Source organism: Galeopterus variegatus, unplaced genomic scaffold (assembly GCF_000696425.1).
Source record: "Galeopterus variegatus unplaced genomic scaffold, G_variegatus-3.0.2 Scaffold2739, whole genome shotgun sequence".
Classification (NCBI taxonomy): domain Eukaryota; kingdom Metazoa; phylum Chordata; class Mammalia; order Dermoptera; family Cynocephalidae; genus Galeopterus; species Galeopterus variegatus.
Genome location: NW_007728850.1, coordinates 44,384 through 67,803, shown reverse-complemented (window position 1 = coordinate 67,803; position 23,420 = coordinate 44,384). Strand labels below are relative to the sequence as shown.

The 23,420-nt window shown below is 47.1% G+C and overlaps 1 protein-coding gene across 1 annotated transcript in view; it reads right to left on the bottom strand.

The window, feature by feature from the left end:
• The window catches only part of LOC103598790 (dual specificity protein phosphatase 22-like), a 40,044-nt gene that overhangs the window by 12,054 nt on the left and 4,570 nt on the right, over window positions 1-23,420 (bottom strand). The window contains exon 3 of the mRNA XM_008582852.1: window positions 3,609-3,658. The gene's annotated coding sequence lies outside the window, so the exon portion shown is untranslated. The remainder of the gene's footprint in view (window positions 1-3,608; window positions 3,659-23,420) is intronic.

Sequence of the window (23,420 nt, the reverse complement as noted above, 5' to 3'; positions counted from 1 at the left end):
TTCGGATCCCATGTGGAGACCGGTTCCCGCTCACTGGCTGAGCGCGGTGCGGACGCAACACCGAGGGTTGTGATCCCGTTACTGGTCAGTAAAAAAAGACAAAAAGGAAAAAAAAAAAAGAAAATTGACCTTTCTGGGCTGTCAGCAGCGACTGAATGTCAAGTGACAGCAGTCACTCAAAGGTCACAAACCTAGCCAGAATTCCTGTTGATAAAGGGATTTACAGGAAAAGATTGAGGATATAAGGCATTTAATTATATTCAAAGTTGGAAATCATTTTTAAAATGTGTACTTAAGTTTAAAAAAATAAGCAATACAGTTTTCCAGAATTTATCCTGTCACTAAATAGAGGGACTCTCAGGCATCAGGAATTAAAGAGCTACTATTTCTAACTTTGCTTACCCCGAGTACAACTTCCAAGGGAAGAACATGGTTTCTCTTGCTTTTGCTAACCAGAGCACTGAGAATATCTGTCTCCTGACCCTCTACATTGGTTGATGATACAGAAAGCAAAAGTTTATTGCCAGCTCCTACTGTGTGCCCTGAGTCAGGGGGTCAGAGAGAGGCAAGTGTTCTGGCCTCCAGCCTGAGGCTACGTACCTGGTTGCATCATGAAAGCAGGCTCACCACTGAAGAGTGTGCCACGCCTTCCAGTGCAACACTGGCCATGGGACAAAAGAAGCTCACGCTGTTTCATAGTCTGTCTCTTAACAAACCAAGAACACTCCAGTTCCAAACTCAGCTCCATGATCTCCATGTAACTTCAGTACAGCAAGAACTATTTATAGAGTCATGGACATTTGTGTGCCAAAAAGCCTTACTTAAAAGCCTCAACCTTGCAGCTACTAATGGATTCAAAATAAAAGTTTCCCCAAAGAGTCACACACATATCCACAAGCGTGATTCCCAAGAGCAGAGTGCTCTCCTTTTCCACCTTTTTAAAAGCACAGTCTTGACTTTTCCAGCTGAAACTGAAGTCTGACTGCTATAGGCCTTCACTGGAAACAGCAGCACATTGGCCCCAGACACGGTGTTGCCATAACTACCTGAGCCTACTGAACCTGGGGTCCACCCCACGTGTTCATCCAGATACACAGAAAGGGTCGCAGAGGCTGGGAGAAAGCTAATGAAAATGTAAGGCTGGTCCTCTGGCCCAGGGGTGGCCGTTGAGCTGGTTTTGACAGATGTGAGTTGACCCATGAGATGCTGGAACTCAGAAAAGCAGCTGTTTGTCCTGTCTCCCCATCCTTCCATGTCAGTACGTCTTACAGGTAACTGAATGGGCTTCCTGGGCATCCAAACGCATTATTTCAATATTTTTTCTATAACTCTCAAGATACATTAATACACTTTGAGTAAATATATACTCATTATCAGAAAGTGCCTGGAGTTTATAGAGACACTTTCACATATATGATCTTGCCTCTAAAAATCCTGCAGGCAGGCCTTTTTCAGATGAGAGAACTGAGGTGGAGCAGGGTTCAAATGAGTTGCCCAAGGAAAATGGAACTGAGATTTTCTAACATCTAGGTCCACTGCTTACTTATCTAGAGCACAGGACCGACCACTCAACACTCAAATCAGGTCATTGTCATGGACATCAAAGAGCACTGGGTTCCTAGCAGAGCTGAGCGTCCTGGGGGAAGCTCAGGAACAGGTGGCCATGGGCCCTGACAACAGATACGCACAGTGGGTTACAACTGGATTCTTCTAAAGACTCAAATTGCCAATCAGTTATTGACAAGTTCAACAGCACATTAGAAACTGAGTTTGTGATAACACCAAAGCAACCATTCTAAAAATAGCCACCCAAACATGGGCAGATCACTGTGGTCTTCAGAGAAAGGCAGTGCCTCACTTCCTTCCGTACACACGATGCCCCTTCCAACCACTTCTGTTTCTTGACACGACTAGTAACCAGGGAAGTTCTCTAACACTCCTTCCCCTCCATCCAGGCATGGGTACTACTCTGTTTTCCTAGTAAGACGCCTCCTCAACCATCCTCAATCTTAATGATTTACATTTCTGTGAAATATCGACAGTTAGTGCCTGCCTACACAGCCCCCGAGTAGAACATACCTGCCCCATTTCCTACCTACCCATGCCCTTTTCTGGTCTAGCTACACCACCTGTCCCCTGCCCTCCTAGATGACTCTTCCCCACATCAGCCCATTTGACTCCAGCCCTATTTATTTCTCAAACAGGCAGAGCTCACAAAATTACTGCATGACCTGTGATTTCTTTGCTCTCCAGCAGTGAAAACTCAAGGTTGGCTGACATCCCAATGTTTAATGACTTTCAGAGACGCCGGCCGCTTGGGATTGTAAACATGAAAGCATGTGGTCTGCATGCCCGATATGTGGGACTTGTGTGCACTCATGCTTGAGAGCCATGAAGGATGACCCTGACAAGCCTGTGGACTCCCAGACTCACAAACACCACCATAGCTTACAACTTCTTCCCAGATGAGGTACAGTAACATGCCATTCTAGAGCTCCAGGACACAGCACAAGGCCAGCCTCAGGATCAGAGGCTAGTCCAGCGGGATTGCTGAGCTGCTCAGTACTTTAATTCCACCCAGGCCTTCAGCCTGCAAGGGCCACATCCAAGCTTCAGGGAAACTGTATTCTATTTCTGGGCCACTTCTGGACAGCCAAGAGTGAATGTTACAGCCGTAACTGCCATGGGTCCCCAAAGCCCTGCTCCCATCCTGCTAAAGCCCCATCCCATGGCTCTCCATACGGTTGCTGTCATCTTAAAAGGGTAGTGATTATGAATTTCTCTTTATAGTTATGAACAGAGTTAAAAGGACATCAAAGACTTTTCAGCTGTGAAGAAATAGAGGACTGCACTTTCCTAAACCAGAAAGATCTGTCACTTCACTGAGACAGGCTGTAGAAGGGCGCCATCCCCCATGGGAGCCACCGGCGCATGTGGCCACTGTGTACTTGAAGTGCAGCTGGTCTGAGAGGCACTGCTAGTGCAAAAAAGCATACCAGATTCCCGAGATAAAAGTGAAAAAGTGTGCAAAATATCTCATTAATGTTTTATACTGAGTGATACTGAAATGAAGTAAAACATATTATTAGAATTAATGTTCTAATAACATATCATTAGAATTAATTAATCATTATTATTAACTAATGATAATTAATTATTAGAATTATTAGAATTAACAGGCTTCTAAAAAATTTAAAGTTGCTTTTAAATGGCTTGCATTTGTGACTCCCATTCTATTGCTGTTGGATAGACAGCTCTGCTCTGCTTCAGGTAAAACCCAACAGCTTCCTTGAGTGTTTGCTTCTAGAGAAAAGATGCACATGCTAAAGCTTTGGTTTAAGGTACACTTTTTTAGAATGAGACCCTTACTGTGGACATCCCATCAATGGTGGTACCTCATGGAAGGCCTGTGAGCAACCGCAGCTTGGCACCACCAGGCCAGCACCCGCCCCTGCAGGGTCACGTCCTCCTCCAGGGGAAGCAGGGCATGGGCACACAAGGGTTCCAGAGCTTTGACCACTTCACAATCCTGTACTTATCTGAACTTACAGTCCTGTATTCATTTTTAATATCTCCAAATAATACAGAAAAGAAAAAAAAAAGCTTACAGGTTTTGAGATGGTGAATCTGCTGCTGGAATGCACAGGTATTTAACTCCCTGTAGAAAGAAACAAAAATAAATAAATAAATAAATACAAATAAAAAGACAATACTCAGTGGCGAGAAGTATTTAAAGGAACTATTTACTTAGGTTAAAAAAGAAAAAAGAAAAAGGAGAAGTTTTACACTCATCGTTTGTTGCCAAGGAACTGGGTTAAATCTCTTTAATTAAGGTTCCTGGTTATTTTCCGTGACCGTGTGCACAAATATTCATGCTTTAGTTTGCAAACAGCTTGTGGGTTTAGACAAAATTCAAAGAGTGCATCATAAAAGTGAGATAGTTGAGTACTTTTCAGTTAGTGTCAACAAGTTTCAAAACTATCATTTTAGGTGCTTACTCACATATTCCACATTTTTAATATATTTCATTTAGGACCCTGAATACCCCCAAAAAAGAACTGCTAGTAAAAACCTTAACATAATGACTGAAAACTATAATGTCATGTTACAACTTTTTATATCAATTTTAGTATCATGACAGCTACAGTTTCATTGATGCACTGACAGGAGCTTGACACTTAAAACGATTTGTTTTATTTTTGCTTGCTTTTCAGAACAATAAAGGTATGGGTACCAAACTAACATTTTTTAAAAAGAATGGCCCAATTTGAAATAAATGAACTTTATATAGATTCTCTATAAGTATCTAAAAAAAGTTTATATAAATTCATGCTACGAAAATCACATGCTAAGTTTGAATTTTATCAAAAACCTGGTTGTTTCTCTTTCAGAGTGATGGAGAGTGTAGTTCGAAAGGTCTCCAATGGCGAGTAAGTGCCAAACACACACGTCTCCGCGGCATTTGCCAGAGAACGTGGCTTTATGAAGAATCAGATGAACCATTTCAGACCGTCTTCTCTCACTTGCCTTATCTTACAGAATCTTGCCACCATGTCTTGGACAATAAGTGTGGGACACATCGGAAATTAGAAAAATTACCAAACTAAGAGAACAAAATAAGGACAGATACGCAGAAGAGCAACACAGACAACCACAGGTCCCTCACAAGATAAAGTTATAAAACAACTTGTCTTCTACGATTATTTAAAAATTTTTACAATTTTCTATTAAGCTTTTACTGTTAACTCCTGTCATTAGGAATTTCTATGCTGTATGAGGGTACTTCAAAAAGTTCATGGAAACATCCACATTATCTTGTAATACTATTTTTTGTGAACTTTTGGAAATACTCCCATATTTGCTAATATAGTCTTGTAAGGAACATATAAATTCATGCCCCAAATCTTTCCACACCTTCTCCACATTGTGATAGTTCCTCATGAAATGTGAGTCCCACTTTTCCAATACAGTAGCCACACAGCTTCGTTCCCCAACCTCTTTTGCCATGAGGGTGCAGACTGGCGTCTGGTTTTGTGGTTCTGACACACCCACAGGAGACAGATTTGGAAAGATGGAGGAGACAGGAGCAGAGACCTGTGCTTGCTGGGGCAGGTGGTGGCAGAGGTGGGTGGCTCTGGGCAAAGGTGACTGCAGAACTCGTCAGGCCAGCTGTGACTTCAGCTTAAAGCCTGTTTCTCCAGCTCTTCTTGGGAAACTATAAGCTTTCAACTCTCTCTTAATAAACCCCTTTCTGCCAAAACTGGCTCAGAGTGGGATCTGCTGTTTGCAGCTAAGGCCTTGAGCAATGCAATTCCCATATCCCTCAGTTGTCAGAGCAAACGATTCTTTCCTGCAGAGTTTCTACATATTTTCCCCCCAGCTTTGAGTCAATCATTATATCTTCCAATAGATGCTCCTCTAGGTTTTGAAGATGAGTTTTAACACTGTTTATCCAGTTGCAAACATTTCACTTGAGACCAAATGGGCTTTAACAATGCCAAGGGTTAAATTTAAGGATCAGCTGGTGAAAGAGGATTCTCCCTTGTTCAGCTTTCACTTCATCATTCTTAATCACCTCCTTCTGTCTCTGTCCTTATTTTTCCTGGGTTCTGGGGACTGTGCTCTGCTGGGAATATTGAGCAGTTGTCTGAAATTAAAAAGCACCTTCAAACCTAGAGAGTTGTTAACAGCTGTAATTCAAATGGCAAGGAAACAGAAAAGGAAATGCTACTGTTAAAAAAAAAAAAAAAGTCACTTCACTCCCCTCCCTCAAGGCTGAAGGATCTTTCTGGTGTAGATGCATATACCTATCATTTCCTACAGCTGCCATTGAAATGACTCATTCACTTCTCTTGCTATTAAGTGAGATCTGGCAGAGGGTCAGGCCCAGAAGGTGGTAAAATTCTCTCCTCCCACACACTTCCCCCAACCTCCTTTCAGTCTAGTACTTCCAGAGGGACCAGGAGGGTTTTCGTCCCACCTTCCTATCTTCTGCCATCTTCAGTGTCAGTGACTTAAGTGGAGCAGGGACGCTGAGGCACACCCCTCCAGGGTAGGATTCAAATGCCCACCTGAAACCAATGCTGGCTGACAGCCACTTCACTCAAGAGGAATCTAAAATCAGCCCAGTCCATATACTGAGAGGAAAAAGTGAAGAACGGGAAGAGAATGGAGAGAGAGTGGGTTAAATAGCTCCTTGCTTGTTAAGAGCGTTCACCATAAAAGCCAGCAGTAGTGGAACTGGAAAGCCCTGGGCTTCCTTTAGGTGGCCCAGGGTGAGGCCATGTTCCCCTCGTGGTGCCTGGTGCTCAGCCCATGAGACAGGAGCACCCATCCGGTGGGCACAGTGGAGCCTGGGAGCGAGAGCGGGGAGGGTGTCCCTGCCTCCGAGGCACTCTGGGCCCCCGCCCGCCCAGGGCTCATGGGGAGGACGTGCTGCTACGACAGCTTCTCATCTGGGGAACTTCAGAGAAGGGACAATGAGGTGCCCGAGCACAGGCTTGGGGACCTCTGCTGCTAAGGCAGGACAGAGGAAATATAAAATATAAGGCCAGCTCGTGTTCCCTCAAAAACAGAGACACAGCAGCAGCAACAACGATGAGTCCTCCGGAATGGCACCAGCCCCAGGGCGCCCGTGCTCAATGTCTGCTCAGCGACAAGGCGGAGTGGGGCTGCAGGCAGCATGGGGGCCACGCTACGAGACTGACGCAGGGAAGAGACATGTCCCGGAGGCCATGGAGCAAGACAACGGGGCTTCCAGCTGTGCCACGTGAAGGGCACGGGCCCACACAACGCTCTAGTGATATCAGCCTCCCCCTGCCCACTGGAACGGGATGTGGCCAGGAACCAGTCTGCCATGATCTACAATAAGAAGTATGCAAATTCAGTCAAGGAAGGAGTCAGAACTGTCAGAAAGGTCACCTGTGCACTGCCCAAGAGCATCCATGGGTCTTGGCTTAGTCATTAACAAAGCATGAAAAGCATCCGTCTTCAAGGCCCCAGATTGCAGAACTCGAGCTGCCTAAAACAGGCTTCGGATGTCTGCACACGTGTGCAAGTCACGGCAGTTAATTACTAATTCAGAAAGGAGCACGAGGTCCCAGTGCCACAAGAAGGCAGCATGACTTAAAATGATCCTGGTATTAATGAACTGATTTCTGCAAACATTTTCATGTGACAGAGCGCTCGCTAAAAGACCACTCTCTGGTGTTGGGGCTCGAAAAGACAAAGATAAGGGATAGGGTGTGTTTAGTTAAACTATGGAAAATATAGGAAACTTAGAGGTTAAAAAAATAAAAATTACAGAACAATCTGAAAAATTCCTAAGTAATAAAAATAGCAATGTTTCTGTTAGTATCACATTTGCTACATGATATTTACTCTCCTTCATACTACTTGTAATATTTTTAAAAATCATGCAAATAAAATTGGTTATCGTCTTCCTCAAAATAAAGTTCTCACTAAATAAAAAAAATTAAGCACGTGCAAAGAAGTTTCTGGTGGAAAGCCAACTAACATTAAACTTTCATGGAGCTATCAAATGTTGAGTTACGGCTTTTCAAGCTGGAGTGCTTGTTTTGTTTGCACCGAAATACAAAAATAGCTCAGTTAAGGGAAAAGTCTCCACCTATGCTTTAAGATTCCTGTGGGTGACAAAAAAAGGGTAGCTAATTTCTTTTTACCACATGGCATTTTGAATGGCCTAACATGTCCAGAGAAGTGCACCCATGCTGATTAGGTGGGCACCGGAGGGAGCAAAAAGGGGAAGAATTAGGAAAATCGTTTACGTACATGGAGGTGACCACATAAACACTGAATATGCATAATATCAAGCAGCACATCAATTAACGTGAAACAGTGTGGTGTAAACATTAGGAAAACACAGGAAAGAAGTAAAAGAGTTAGGAGGGTCTGTGAAGGAGAGCTTTCTGGTAAAGCCTTTGTGTTTAGGGTTTGAAAGAAATAATAGATGTCACTTGGCAGAGAAGAAAGTTCAGAAAGTATTCCAGAGGCTCTTTGTGAATGAAAAATTAAAGCTGTCTAAGTCCATATTCTCAAAAGTTCTAACATTTTTCAGTTTTCTGTTTCAACAAGCATAGTAACCACCAAAAGTAAGGTTTTTGCCTTTCTTCAGGCCTGAAACTAAAGATCACACTTAAAACGATACATCGTCAAGTACTTGAAAAACAGGACCAAGACTCTGGCTTCAAGACTAGTAAAAAGATCAGACTCTCGCTTGTTTCAAGTACGATTTCTAGCATTCGCTGCTCTTTTCTTTCTGAAACACCATAAGTAAGAGTCTTCTGCAGAACCTAGTTGACGTTCTACTTTTCAGAACAAAGATCAAGTCCTTCAAGCTGTCTTCTCTCTCTCAAGAAAGCGAACAAAAGCTTTAGTTATAGAATACGGCTAGATCCCCGCAGGAGCCTATTCAAAGCTCGAGGAGGAGGAGTTCTCCAAGAGGCCAGACTTGGGAAATCCACCCAGCGGAAAGGTGATGTTAGCTGCACATCTTAGCCCATCCAGTACGAGTGACAGCACGGGTGAGCCCAGGAGGGGCCCGGCCGCAGAGACGACATCTTGCCTGCGACCAGCTGTCCCTGGAGGAGGCAGGGGGATGGCCTGCTGGAGTGGCCTCTGTAGCTCCCACACACGCTGATCACCTAAGACCCATCAACAGGTTGAGCAAAGCAAGCCAGTGACCCTACCAAGAACTAATTTTACCCCATTCCCAGAAAATGATCCCCCAAAAGAAAAATAAAATTAAAAACAAAATTTAAATTTGGACTGTCCCTCACCTGATCAGAAGCAAGACCACAGCTTATACACCATTACAAAAGCCACACAGAGCCAAAGCCTCTCCACTGGGGACAGCTGCTCTCTGCACTTGTTTTTACTGTGGTAGAGCTCACGTCACACAACATTCACCATCGTGACCATGTCTTAACTGCACAGTCCAGTGGCACTGAGTACATTCACGCTGCCATGGAGCCATCTCCACCATCCATGTCTAGAACCTTCTCATCTTCCCAAACTGAAACCTGTGCCCACTAAACATTAACTCCTCATTCCCCTGCTCCATGCCCTGGTCACCCGCATTCTCCTTTCTGTGTCTAAGAATCTGATTACCTCTGTACTTTTATATAAAACTAAAGGTAAGTAAACTCTGAAAAAATTAGTCTGGCCACACTCTTGAAGGTCACAGGCCCAACAGAAGGCAACTGCTGACTTGTCATCCAGGTGCGCAATCTGGGTTCAACAATCTCAGTCTCCTTTATAACAGCCTCTCTCTGCAGAGCATCTCTATTCCAGAAAAAGCATATGAAGATTTCTACCTCCTTTATGTGTGAGGCAAACCCATGCCTGGCACATACATTTTGATTATTATTTCTCCTCAATTTAAGAATTTTCACACAGTCCACAACATTTGTAAATTTATGTAATGTTAAATGGAAAAAGTAGAATTCCAAATTACATCCCTAGGAAGATTACATCTGGAAAAATTTATGTATGTCTGTGGACTAAGAGCTGAAGGTCAGCATAAAATATAAAAATAGTTAAGGTCTAGGGGTGAGATTCTTGGCCACCTCTCTTTTTTATTGTTTGTACCATAGCAAAAATTTCAAAGAAATTACTGTAGAAAGTCGCCACAGAAGATAACTCGGCCCTTTAGTTATGCTATAGAATACAAGTTTTACATCCAGGCTCTAAACTGAAAATGTATTTTCTTAAAGTACTCGGTTCTTGCCACTGATTCTTCCTGCGTGAGCTAAATTTAGGAAACACGACTACAAATAACAACTTCCAAGAACTCTGTGGTCCTTGGTGGGGTGGGGAGGGGGTGGGAAGGTCAGAGTGGAGAGACAAGACTTAGCCTCTGGTTTGGTTTTGTGAGACAAAATGCAAATGAAGTCTCCAACACCTGGTAGCTTCTTTCAGGTTAGTCAGAAAACGACATCCATTTGACTGGTCAGATCAACAGATGAGGGCTCAAATGCTTTTTTTGTTCAAGGTATTTCAACGAAAGGCTAAAGTGGGTAGAGCCAGCACGGCGGGCTTCCTCAGGGCGCCTGGGTGGGCTCTGGGCAGCAGCGGGAGCTCGGCAGCTGTGTCGCAGTGTGCTCTCGCTCAGGCTGAGCCCTGGCTCATGCACACAGTTCTGACTCACGGAAACCAGGCCCATTTCAGCAGTGGCTGCGAACTGAGCCACCCTGCGGTTACTTAATGAAGGCTGATGCTAAACGACCACATCAAAAATTGCCATGAATGAAAACTGCTCCTGGGAAATCGTCAGGAGAAATCAGTAGCAGACGCCGCAGGAACATTTGACAGACAGCATCAATTCTCTGTACAGCATCACCTTTACAAAGTTAGGTTTTTAACTGGTTGTGTGCCTCAGCTGCTGTAAAGTGTTCGGCTGTTCCTCCCTGTCCCCAAAAGAAAGAAGTCCCGTCTTCAAAGTCCTTTAACCCCTGTCCATAACCGCCTCCCTGCTGCTGCCACTCCCAGCTCCCAAATCCAGGGACACTTGGGTGGCTTGAGGATTTCCCCAAATGTCCTGTATTTCCTGTCCCTCTTCCAAATGCCCAGGACGCCACCAGCACATGGGCACTAGCCAGGGCAACCCCAGCACAGAGGATTACAATTGCTTATGAGCACTCAGTATCCTAGAACCTTCCTCTCCTGGAAGCTTGTCTGTGGGTAGTTGCCATGGGAAGGACAAACGCATGGGAAGAGAGATGCGTGTTTAGGATTTAAACACATAACCACAATTCAACATGACCGCAGGCAACCAGGGCACCTCATCGCCACAGTGGCTGCCCATGTGGGCCAGCCAGGTGCAAGCGCCCTTCCATGGCCTGTGCCCTCCACCGTTACTGGACCACGTGCTGTCGATGGTCTTGGCAGTGCATGGTGAGCAGGAAAACTACAGCAGGAGAGGGCAATGCAAACACGCTCCGAGCACGGCCCATGCTTCAGACTTGGCCAGGCTCTTGCACGCATGTCTGCTCAGTCACTGAGGCCCCTCCCGGCCAGGCTCCTGTACGAATACCTGCCCAGTCACTGAGGTCCCTCCTAGCCAGCAGAAATGCTCAGGGTAGGCCAACTATGGCCTGTGTTTACTGGGGCACAGACGTGCCCGTTCATTCATGCATCGCCTGTGGCTCCTCAGCCACAGCAGAGAGAAGAGCAGCGGCGACAGAAATCCCCAAGGCCCACACACTTACTATGCTGGTGTGGCAGACCAGAGTGTGCAGAGGCCTGGTCTAGAAAGTCCTAGTTCACAGTTATTTTGATGATGCGAAGCTCATTTTGCACATCACGTTCTCCTTCTACATTTAAATGACATGGGATACGGCATACCATCTTCTTAGAATTGCAACATTCTTAATCATCGTTTGTGCTAGTTCTCCTACTCTGCTAGAGAGAGAGGGATTTCCCTCAAGTACAGGGCTTTTATAAACAAGGAAATTAGATGCAATATATGAAAAACATAAGTACAGTGCAGGATATACTAGGTACTCAATAAATAGTGGGCAGCAGATCTGTGCCAGTGGCTCTCCCTCGACAGCAGTCATGTCTGCTTGGTCACCAGCAAATGCAGCATCGCACAGAACAGATGACTCTCACCAGCTCCCCCGCCACCTGCCTGCTGTGCCTCCATGAGTGCACCTGCTGGAGCCAGCCTCACCCTCTCCAGCACATGATGGCCTCTTCCCAGGGAGGCACACAGCAACATTACTTGAGTGTCTTTTGCAGATGACTAGACCAATGCATTCTCAGACCCTCGCCCATGATGGAATGCTCAATTCACTGCAGGGCTGTGTGGATCGCCACCTGTCCTCAGGCTGTGATGTGTCTGCAGCTCTGAGGAAGCCCCCTCCAAACAGCATTCGCGATCGCCCCACCGAATGCCCCCAGACATGGTTTGTTTCAGGAATGAGGACAACACAGAGCCAAAGCACAGCTGCACTCAAGGGCTGGCCAGTCCTCATGCTCATGAAACGCAGAGACTGGATGTGGCAAAGGCCAGTGTGTAGGCCCCACAAGAAGGGACGTGGGAGCTCAGGCAAAAAGAAAGGCATGAGCCAGGAGGGTGCATAGAGGTCACGCGGAGCCCAGTCCCTCTCCTGCTTCCCCTCAGCACAAGAAGGGACATGGATCTCTCTGTGATGTGGACAAATGTGGACAGTTAGAGACCGTGCCTCAGTCTCATGCACACAGCAGGGCACGGAGGAGGGCATGCTCCCTGCTCTCTTCCAGCCCCGCTGGTCAGGGTCCAGGGCCTGCCTCTGAAGGGACAGCACTTCCCCATGCCCCCACCCCCATGCCGGCCTCTGCCAGCAGTCCACCAGGCTGTTTGTATCTTCACAGCTGCATCCTCTTGCACTGTGGCACAGACAGAAACCTCAGGCCACCTTGGTCAGAGCCTGTACAGGAAAGCACAAGGCAAGAGAGAGTCCCGGCCTCCCAGGAAGCCAGCAGACCCTTGCTGGGGTCAGCAGGACCTCAAGATGACCAGTCCAAGCCACTGAGATGTGATGCCACTGCTGCCGCAGGAGCAGAGGGAGTAGGTTTCATCAGAAAAGGTGGGAAACCTCAGTTTACAGGAAGAGTAAAAAAGAAAAGGACACTTAGAAACATTATTTCCACTTTGTTAGCTATGAGATTTTCTTTCTCCTTCAGGGCATTCCACAATGCAGTTTAAACTGACAGCCATTTAGAGCAGATCTGGAACTGCCTTCAGCTCGGGAGCCATGGGGCTGGTCTCCTGAACAAGGTATTTTATGAACAGGTAAATTCCACCGGCACTTGCTCCACTGCTGCTAGGCTCTGTCTCCTCTTCCCGAGGCCGGTGCAGCCTGAATTGATCTATGGACTACTCTGCTTAGGAAGAGCACCAAGACTAGGAGTCTCAAGCTGAGGTCTGGGCTCAGCTCTGCTCCTCGAGATGCCCCATCCCAGATGACAGGGAGGCCTGTGTCTCTGCAGCCATTCTAAGACAGCAAAAGCATGGGCCTGTGGCTGCCCCCCACATGTCCTCACCTCACTCAGCAGTGGTGGTGGTTCTTGCCAAAGGCACCAAGGGCCTTATAGATAAAAGTCTGAGAAGCAAACAAGGATGTCCCCAAGTTGGACCTCAAGAGACAGAGGCTCTAACTCAGATCTCAGATGTACCTACGTCCTTCACCGGCCAGTGCTGAAACCACCTATGGGTTGGCTAACCTGAATTGTCACCACACAGTTCATGTGCTTTCCCATCAGAAAAGACGGCAGGAGGTAGCTGGAGATGCCATGCTTGGGGATGAATGCTGCACCCTGACATCCGTACTAGCTGTGGTGATCAACTGAAGGGAGAGAGAGGATATCTCAATTCGATCCTAGGTCTGACACCATCCTCCGCCCCAGCGCACACACATGGGTCTCCAACACAACCCAGGGAGTCAGACCACGGAGAGGAACACACTTTCAAAAGCAGTATGGACACAAGTTGTTCACCTGGGCCACACCAAGGTGATGAAACCAGCTAGGTGCTATTGCTTCATTCTCAGAATTTTAAAATAAGGTTGGGTCACTTCCCTTGCAGGTGTGAGCACACATGAGGTCCACCTGCACCACCGACCAGGCAATGAATTATTAAGAGCTCCTGAAAACAGCAGATTTGCCTAAACCAGTCTTCAGTAAACCAGGCTGCATTTAAATCATCATTTTTCTTATGGCTAAAAACAACGAGGGTGCCCACAGAGCCCATTCACCCTGCTTTGGGTTGTAACCAACTGACTGTCTCTTAACTTCCCATTCCAACATTGCAGATGCAAAGGCCTTCCACCCACGGAGCCTGCAACTCGCAGAAGCCCCTGGGGAAGGCGTCTCCCCATCTACACAACCACGCTTGGGGCTCCCGCTCATCTGTCGGCCATACGCATGTGGTCCTGATCCAGAAACAGAGGCAACTTCCCCTCCGGGGATACTCTCCTTTGGTTGTTTCCACCAAACTACGCCACTCTCCCCTTTTAAACTCAACAAAATCTCACCCCCTAGTAAAGCTTTCCAGATTTGCTTTTCATGTCATGTGCTGTCCCGTTTCTGGTGCTCACACTACCTAAAACAGCCACACCCATGAGGGTCTTCTTGGGTTAGGGTCGATGACCAAGGAACTGCAGACGACCCTCAGCTTGGGGAGAAACCACATGCAGACTCTGCACTGGAGAGCACCCCGAGAGGCCCTGCAGGGAGCCAGGGCTGCGCTGCAGAGCTGAGACCAACCAGAACCCACACAGGGGTTAAAAGGAATAATAAAATGTACCTATCTCACAACACAGATGTGCGGACTGCTGAGATCGTGTGCTTACACATGTGACACTGTCCACCGTGGTCTCCTGGTCACCTGGGCTAGCATTTTTCAGGGATGGTTTTATTCAGCCCCAATGGCTTGGCAACATACATACACTGAGGGTGCTCAAACCCCCTCCTGAGTCCTGGGCCTGTCACCCAGCACTGAGCTCCACCCCTTCCATCCACACCAACCCACACCAGCCCCGCCCTCTGGAGTGCTTGCATCCACGGTGGCCCAGCTCTGTCCCTCCAGCCCGTCCACTGTCACTCAGACAGGCCTGGCTCCTCCCTGCCCCACCCCCCACACCTGTTCATTCCACCTGAGAAACGACTTTCTGTCTACGTTTACAAGCTATTCCTGCCTCGTTCACGTGCTTGCCCTCGTACCTGGTTACCTTGCGTCTTTCTCTTCCCACTTCCTCTGCTCTGACAGAGCTATCTCTGTGCCACTTTTCTCTGGCTCAGGCTCACTCGAGTATCTCCCCCCCTCCTTTCATTTCCAACCTTGCCATGTCACTTTGTGGGACATTTTAAAAGCAAACGTGACTCTTCCACTTCTAGAAAGAACCCCACTCCCCAGCATTCCAGATCCAAGCCTCTTTACTCCTAACCAGGATCACCACAAGAGCTTCCCAAGGGTCTCCAGAGCACCAGCTCCCTCACTCCATCCCAGCCCCGAGGCAACACCCTGGAAGAGAAGTTTGACCGTGTCACTGACTTTACTCATACGTCTGTGCAGGTTCTCTGCTTCCCACAAGATAACCCTCAGACTGCTCAGCTTACCTAACTTGCTCCGAGCTTGCTTCTCCGGCAGGGCCACCCTGCAGACCTGCGAATGCCAGGACACACCCTGTCTCCGCATGCCCATGCCTTTGCATGTGTGGCCCCCTCTACTGGAATCCCACTCTCAACTCCACCTGTCTTTTCTCACCATCACTACCTAGCAAACCTCTTGTTATAATTTAGGACCACACCAAAGCATCCCCTCTTTGGTGAAGCCTTGCTGGCTGCCCCGGCAGGGTTGGCCGTTTCCTCCCGGGTGCCCCGGGGACTCATGCCTGGGGAGCACTTGCAGCTCTGTGCTGCTGTAAGGATTTACAAGCCTGTCTCTCCTTAATGCTGGGCCCCATCTTACCTCTCTTTGTATTTTATCCCCAGTCCCTACTACAGGGTAGGTGCTCAATAAATGTGTGCTGAATCCAGCAGAATAACTTCCAATTTGGCCAAAAGGAGAGCTGAAGACAGTACACCCTACCCACTGCACCGACCACGCTGTGCCCTCTACCATCAGGTAAGCCCCCTCTGGCCTCTCCTGTGGTTGCAGGCCTCACTTCCCCTTCCTGACCCACCCTAAAGAGCTGGTCCTACTGGAGACACACTCTTTTCCCCACCTCTCCACTGAGTCAGACACACTAGTCCTCGAGGCTGCCTCGACAGCCCTCTCTCTACGAAGTACCCCCAAATCCCCCAGCCATGGCATGCAGACCACACATGCAGTGACAGAGCCCTTGCCACCTGTGCACACGCTTCAGCTCCTACAGTCTGTCTAGGTGCAGCATGTCCACGCATGCAACATGCAGAGGAAAGAGTGTGCTACGTCTTCTCCAAGACCTTGGCTTGCAGATCCTGGCAGATCTTGCTGCTCGCATATACCCCACCAAGGACTGGAGAGGCAAACCTGGCAAGCCCCCTCCACATGCAGAGGAGTCAGGAGAAGAGGGCAAAAGTGGGCGTGGCAGGAAATGCTCACAAAATTGGAACTTGAAGGAAAAATCTAGGAAGTGTCCTGCAAACATCTTCAGTTATACGGAGAGGCTGGTCGCTGAGAACAAGCACTGAAAATAAGGTCCGAGGCTGAATGAAGTTCAGGTGCCTCTAGAAAGCCAGACCAAACAAAGGTTAACAGAGCTCTTTCATTGAGAGTTAAAAAGCACCATTTCCTCCTTGGAATCCACTGAGTCCTGGAGGATGTCAGGCCCTTCTTGATCACTCGTGCTGGATTCTCCTTACAGAGCTGCATTTGCAGGTGGGCCTGGGGCAGCAGGGCCAGCAGCAGAGGGAGTGAGGCTCACACACCAGGTTGCCCACACAGGGAACTCAGCACAGCCTGATTTGAGAAGGAGCGATTACTAGACAGTTTTCGATACCTACCATAATCATTTCTATTTGAGTCATATCTATTTAAGTCTGGGGTTGGCTTCAAACAAATTTGCCTCAATACATGAAAGCGGCTGCAAGCCTTTGGTGGAGTAGGTACACTGCACTGATTCTCAGGTGGCATCAGAGACATTTTCCTAGAGAGGTCAAACAACTGTCGGCCTGAAAACCATTCCAGGTCAAACAGTGACTAGATTTCAAAGGCCCTGGACCTCATCAGCAACTCGACAGTGTATGGTATTGCAATTCCAGTAATGGAAACGAGCCACACTAGAAACAATGGCCAATCCAAATAGGAAGCCTTGCTCAGTGCTTCAAGCTGCATCACAGGGGATCTGTGAATCCTCAAAAAAAGGCACAAGCTCATCTTTGTGTCCACTGAGTCAAGTAGAAGTACAGCACACTGACACTGAAAATGGAGTCTACACCATCAAGGACGTATCCCGGTTACCCTCTCTCTTTGAAGATTAGAATGACTGGAATGGAGTGGATGACATGCTGCTTTGTACCTGGTGACCACAGACAACAGGGATCTAGCATGTGTGATTTCATGCATCATCATGAGCCCAGGGGACAAGCTGTTCCAAACACTGGCCCCTTTCCAGCCAAGCCTGAACATTCAGATGCAACCTACCTGCCCAGAGTGCGGCCCCACCTGCTTCCCTCCCTTCCCTCCCTCTCTCCATTCAAAGAGATATGTGGGAATATTCTCATTGTAACAAATAGGTTCAAGGAATAAAAAAAAAAAGAAAACAGAGATAAAAGTGGAAATCATCCTTCCCACCCTATCCTCCCATCCTACTCCTCTCTTCCAGAGAATAACTATTCTCAGGAGTCTGGTGTGATCTTTTCAAATCCCTATCTGTGCATTTACATATATATAAATGTATATATGTGTGTGTGCATATATACACACATAGATGTATACACATGTACGCACATACATGTACGTATATATACAGTAATGCATCACTGATTTTAAATTTTACATAAATGAGATCATATCATGGATATTATTCTGCAACTTGCTTCTTTTTCTTAATAATGAACTTTTCCCTGTGAACACATAGAAATCTTCTTTTTGAATTGCTGTCAAGTATTTCTTAATACGAGTGAACCATGACTGACCACCACCTTTCTCCTGAATGTGCAGGTTGGCTCCAGTATTTTGCCACTTACAGAGTTACCAGGAACATCCATCTACCTTTGCATGTATGAGACATGTGGCTTTCAGGGTTTATTCTCCTTGTGCCAGGAGAAATGTAGCCTATAGCTTTTGTGACCTGCAGGTCTTGGACAGAATGGGTCCCTGAGTCCTGAGAGCTAAGGACTGATGTGGTCACCAGGTGGCAAGGCAGAGCTGGAGAGCAAGACCACAGGCAATGAGGTTCTCTCAGCTTCTCATGACTTGACCATAAGTTCCATGAATTCTGAGACAATACCTCTACCAGCTCTGTGCCCCGCCTTGGACATGGGGCCCTGACCATGGCAAATCCTGTTTTAAGTGATTATTCACCATCTGTGTCTTAGATGCACAGCCCTTCTTGTGGGACCAAGCTTCTAATATCAACCAAAGGTAGCTGAAGTCACAGAAGCTTCACAGGGGATTCTTGGTCATAATAACTTAGAGGTACTTCTGGAGCCACAGCAGCTTTGCACACAGGACATCCACATGCCAGTGCTCAGTGCACAGACAGCCCACATGAGTGCGGCTGCTCTGCCCTAACCAATCCTCTGGCCTCACATGTTACTCATGATCCGCTAATCACTGTTGACACAGCTCTGTTTTCACACTCAATGAGCCATAAGTGACGAAGGACATGATTTCTCATTCTGGAATGGAGCTGAACATGCATGCTCTCTGCTCCTCAGTGGGCGTCTGCAGAGCGGCCCCACATGCCAGACAGAAGGTGAGTGCTATGGGGACCAAAGGAGTCACGACATGACATCTGCAGGCAGTCCAGGGCCTGACACAGGCCATGGAGACAGACCATCCAGCAGAGATTAAATGTACTGTCATTTTATACAGTACAGAAGCTGACACAGAGCATACATAACTCATGGCCCAACCAAGAGTACAAACTACAGATAGCACAGGAAAAGGGAAGCAGCCCTGAGCTGGGAGGGTGCTGGGAGTGTCCCTCTGAGAGGAAGGAGAGCGGGGCTGAGCCCTGAGAGGGGACATGGGTGGGAGAGGGTGGGAGAAGGTGGGAGAGGGTGAGAGAGGTTGGGAAAAAAGGAGAGAGAACAGAAGACCACTTTCCTCCACGTCAAATACCACTTAATGTCCTGGTTCAGGTTTGCTTTATACTTGGAAAGCCAATAAAACTTTTGTTCAAGAGAAATGGTGTGGGTCCACAGGGGACTCGTAGCAGGGACCACGGTCCTCCAGGAGCCCTTCCATCTCTGGGCTACTCAGCCGTTGGGCACAGACCAGCACAAAAGGACAGGAGAGCCCACACAGACTGGCATGTCACCATGGTGAGCGCTTCCTCATGAAGAAACAGGTGACTGAAGGCCGAGGTGTACCAGGAGCAGGAGCGAGGCCAGCCACACACAGAACTAACAGAAGTAACTTCTGGGCACAGACGCCTCAACCAACGTCTTTAGTGTCAAAGGAAATATAAAACAGAAAACATAAAATAAATGGTTCAAAATATATAAAACAGAAAACTTAAATGGTTCAAAATATAAAACCCACACTTAAAATAGAAAATATCTAAGCCAAACTCTAGTTTATATAATCCACCTGGTACACATACAATACCCTGGTTTGCATAAATGTGTATAAATTATTTTTTTTCACTACAAAATCCTACAATATGCATCATTTACAAATTAAAATTCTTTGTCATCAGCCTAGTGAAGGGATAAGAATACTTTTTAAAGCATTTTTGTTAGTAGTGAAAAATAGCTTTATTTCCTGCAGGTGTTCTGGTTAAATACACAGAATGAAAAATGAAACAAACTCTGAAATTTTACATTAGAAAGACAGAGTTTTGTTTCTTTTTTCAGGGCAAGAGAGAAACCTTCCATTGCTCAATATTACTTCCTCAGCACCTACAAATATCAGGCTTCTGATTTGAGAAATCACTGTTTTCGAGATAGGAGATTTCATTCCTAGCAAACTTGGACTGATCAGGAGGCGCTGGAGACACCCCCTTACTCTGTCCCCCCAAATTAGGAAACACTTTTGAGCAAATGCAAGCGACTCCCTGATTTAAGTCCTTAGCATGGAAACAGACAAAGGAGGTTTTTCTCTTTTCCCCTTAAACATTGCGATCACAGGCCTAGGCTTACTTTCCATTTGAACGCACACAGCAGTGACTGCTTTCTCTTAATGTACTGATATGCGCTCCAAAGTTTTGTTACCAAAATAAAGTCCCAGTAGGGCTATGCTGGCAGGAAGACCCTTGCCTCCACATGTGAGACCTCGGGCTCCAACCCTGGCTCTGCCACTTGCTGCAAGGACTGAGCATGTTGCCAGCCAGTTACACCACGAAGTCACCAGGGCAATGCCGTTCACCTGGCCAGATAACAGATTGTGGCGTGCAGTCTGGGCCACACCAGAGGAAGTCGTGTCCTGGTGCTTTCTACTGGCCTTCTACTGGCTGGAACATCAGGGACCAGATTTTCTGAATTTCCAGTCCTCACCAAAGGCCCAAATACCTTGTCACTTCAAATGCCTCCAGATTGATGCAGCAGAAGGGGCACCTCGCTCTCTGGTCTTCCACAGACTCTGTTCCTCTTTGAGTTGTCTCCTGCCCTGAGCCACAGCTCTTTTCTCTCCAGACTGTAAGGCTCATTAATATTTACAAAATAGCCATAATACATATCTTGTTTGTACACTAAGGGCTCCGCCAAGGCATATATAGAGATAAGTTCACTCCTGTTCTCTCCAACAGGTGCCCCAGGCCTGGCACACAGTAGCAGCTAAAGAAACCCATCAGTCATGAGCTCCCTGTCTTCAAGGGGAAGAGCTATCTGGAAAGGGACAGGACATGCAAAAGGGGCATTTATAGCAAACAAACCAAAACAAAAATCTTGCTGACTAAAATAAAGAAGAATAAAGCTCTGTGCTAGTGATGGTATGGGGACACAGGCACTGTCACACTGCTGGTAAGCACTGTAAAAACGGTACAACCCTTTCCGAAACTGATCTGGTGATATCTACAAATATTGCTAATGATATCAGAAGCATCAGTCATGCTAGGAGAGGACTGAGGCAGCGAGGCATGCTGGGAAAATCTCTGGCCTGGGACAGAAGACCTGGCTTCCTGTCGAGATACCCAGACCTGCTGTGGGACCCTGGGCAAGTCCCCCCTAGTCTCCCAGCTTTGGGTTTTTTGTCCACACAATGATAGAGTTGGGCTTGAAGAACTCTAGGACCCCATTCAGCTGGGATTTCTATGTCAGATAGCAGTAAGCCAGAAACGGAGTCCATCTCTTCAGAATCCCAGATGTGAGTTTAGGGCTGACTCTAGTGAGTTTGAAGATCCCCAAGTCTCTACAACATTTCTGAGAGTCTCCATTCTGGAAGATCTACTCCTCAGATACTCTTCTGAGGAGACAGTAATTGGAGTCTCAGGACTCTTTCCCTTGGCTGACTACTTCATCCATGTTCCAGAGGATAAACAAATCTCGTCTCACGCACCAAAGGAGCGTCAGAGATCACCCGGCTCTGCTCGACAACCAGAGGTGCAGCCACCACTCTGGGGCCTGGGAAAAGCACCTTCCACTTTTCTCCTGCAGTCGGGCTGCTAGGAAAGTACAAGACCCTGCAGACACTAGTTTGGGAACTCCCCCTGCCCCAGTAATTACCCAAATAATGAAGAGTCAGATCTAATTCAACTAAAATTAATCAAGTCACAAGTTCCTTAATTCTTTCCCAAGTAAAATCAATAAATTCATGACTAAAGATGTCTTCGTCAGAACTTTCCTGGTGGGTGCACTTTTCAGCAGTGTCCTCGGTCAGGAATTGTGACAGGTTACAGATTACTACATCCAGAGTGGATGTAACAGGTACAGAAACTGTACAACCTTCCATTCTGTCTATCACAGGCTCTCACAAGACAAGCAAAGCAATATCGGAAGCTAACGATATGTTCAAAGGCAGCCTTGGCTGCCAGAGGTGTGTCTCCGCCACACCGGCCACCAGAGCTCGGTGCTGTGCGAGCGTCTCTCTGAACAACTGTTCATTCGTGAGGCTTGCTGCACTCCCCTTTCCAGGGGCCCCCTTATCTGAACTCCTATGGTCTGTGTTCCACAGAGCATAGTTCCATGGGGTCTCAGCACAGAACCCATGTTCTAACCTCTATTCTAGAAACCACGTTCAACAATATGACAACCCTCCATCACGTTGCCTCCATCATCATAAAAGCGGATCGAAAGAGTCTAAAAGCCCTTGATAAATGATACTAAGTGCTCAAGTGCATTACAACCCATTGAGATGTTTGTTGGAAACGACCCAAAGATGTATTCACAGTGCCATGTCCAACGCAGGCTTTGTGGCAGCAGGGCTCTCAGAACTCCCATGTGGATGGAGTAGGGCCCAAATCCTTCAATTTTAGACAGTCCCCACCTCCCCACTTCCCACCCAGCCCCAGATTAGGGCTGCCCAGAGTAAGTCAGGGGTCATGTGATAAGCACTCCTGGTGCTCAGGATCACAGAAGAAGAAGGGGCCCCAGCTCTCTCCTCGCCCGCCCTTGCTCCTGCCCCCCACCAGGTGGGCACCAGCTCACTACATTTGCTGAACCCTGCACACAGCTGCCCCTCTCACCTTCTTCCAAGGACCAGGGCCAGCATAACATGGAGCTGCTAAAGAGTAAGATCTGTCTGTTAATTCCCTACCGACTCCAGACATAATTTCCCTGACTCATCTCAGGCTGGGTGAGGTCATGACTCCTGGAACTGGACTTGAAATTTAAGACAGAAGACTACGCCTCGGGCAGACACCAAACACAGATCTGAAACTTCTGTGACTCCAGGACTTCTCGTGTGCACAGCAGTTCAGACGATTCTGGCGTCTCGGTTTTCTCTACTCATGCAAAGTACAGAGGCTGGTGTTTTAATTTTTTTTTTTTTAAATAAGAATGTATTCATTACTGAATATTCACAAGTACTTGTGAAGTTAGAAATGAATAAAATGATAAGGAGGCAATGCTAAACTACATGACGCTGTGAAATGGTATAGCCCGTACTCATATGAACCACGTGGAAGAATTATTATCAAGCCGAGGTAATAACGGTGCCCAAAGACCGCAACAGGATATTTCCAAATGAAAGCCTTTCCTGTGAAGAAAAGGGGCAGAACTTTTTTTTCAAGGCAAAATTTGTCCTTATCGGCTGCGGTATCCAGGAATAGAAAGGGATATGTGGTATATCGTTGATGAGGGGCATGGTTTGCCCACCGCTCTGAGGCTGGTGCCGCAGTGGTCTCCTTGCGCCTGGGCTCCAATCCCGGCCCTACTCGCCAGCCTGTGGCTTCCCGTGTAGGTGGGACAGGTGAGGCCTGGAGCTCTCCTCTGCCTACACTCCAAGATCTTGTATCTAAACAGACGTTCCAGTGTAAAGGGGTTTAAGGGCCATATTCATGCATGACAATGTGTTCCATTAAATGGAGCATAAAGTAGCCAGGCAGCCCGGAGCGTGAGGGTGGGAAGGACATCGTTGTGATTAATTAAAATTAAGGAAACCTCAAGCCTCATCTTAAAAAATCTTAAAAGGAAGTCAATCATGACCAGTTTGCAGTTTAATTTACCATCTTGGCCATAGCTTGGTTATATATATATATATATATTTTTTTTGTCTTTTTTGTCTTTTTCCGTGTCCAGCAACGGATCGCAACCCTCAGTGTTGCGCCCGTACCGGACCGGGGACCGGCAACGGGATTGCAACCCTCGGTGCTGCTCCCGTGCCTCGCTCA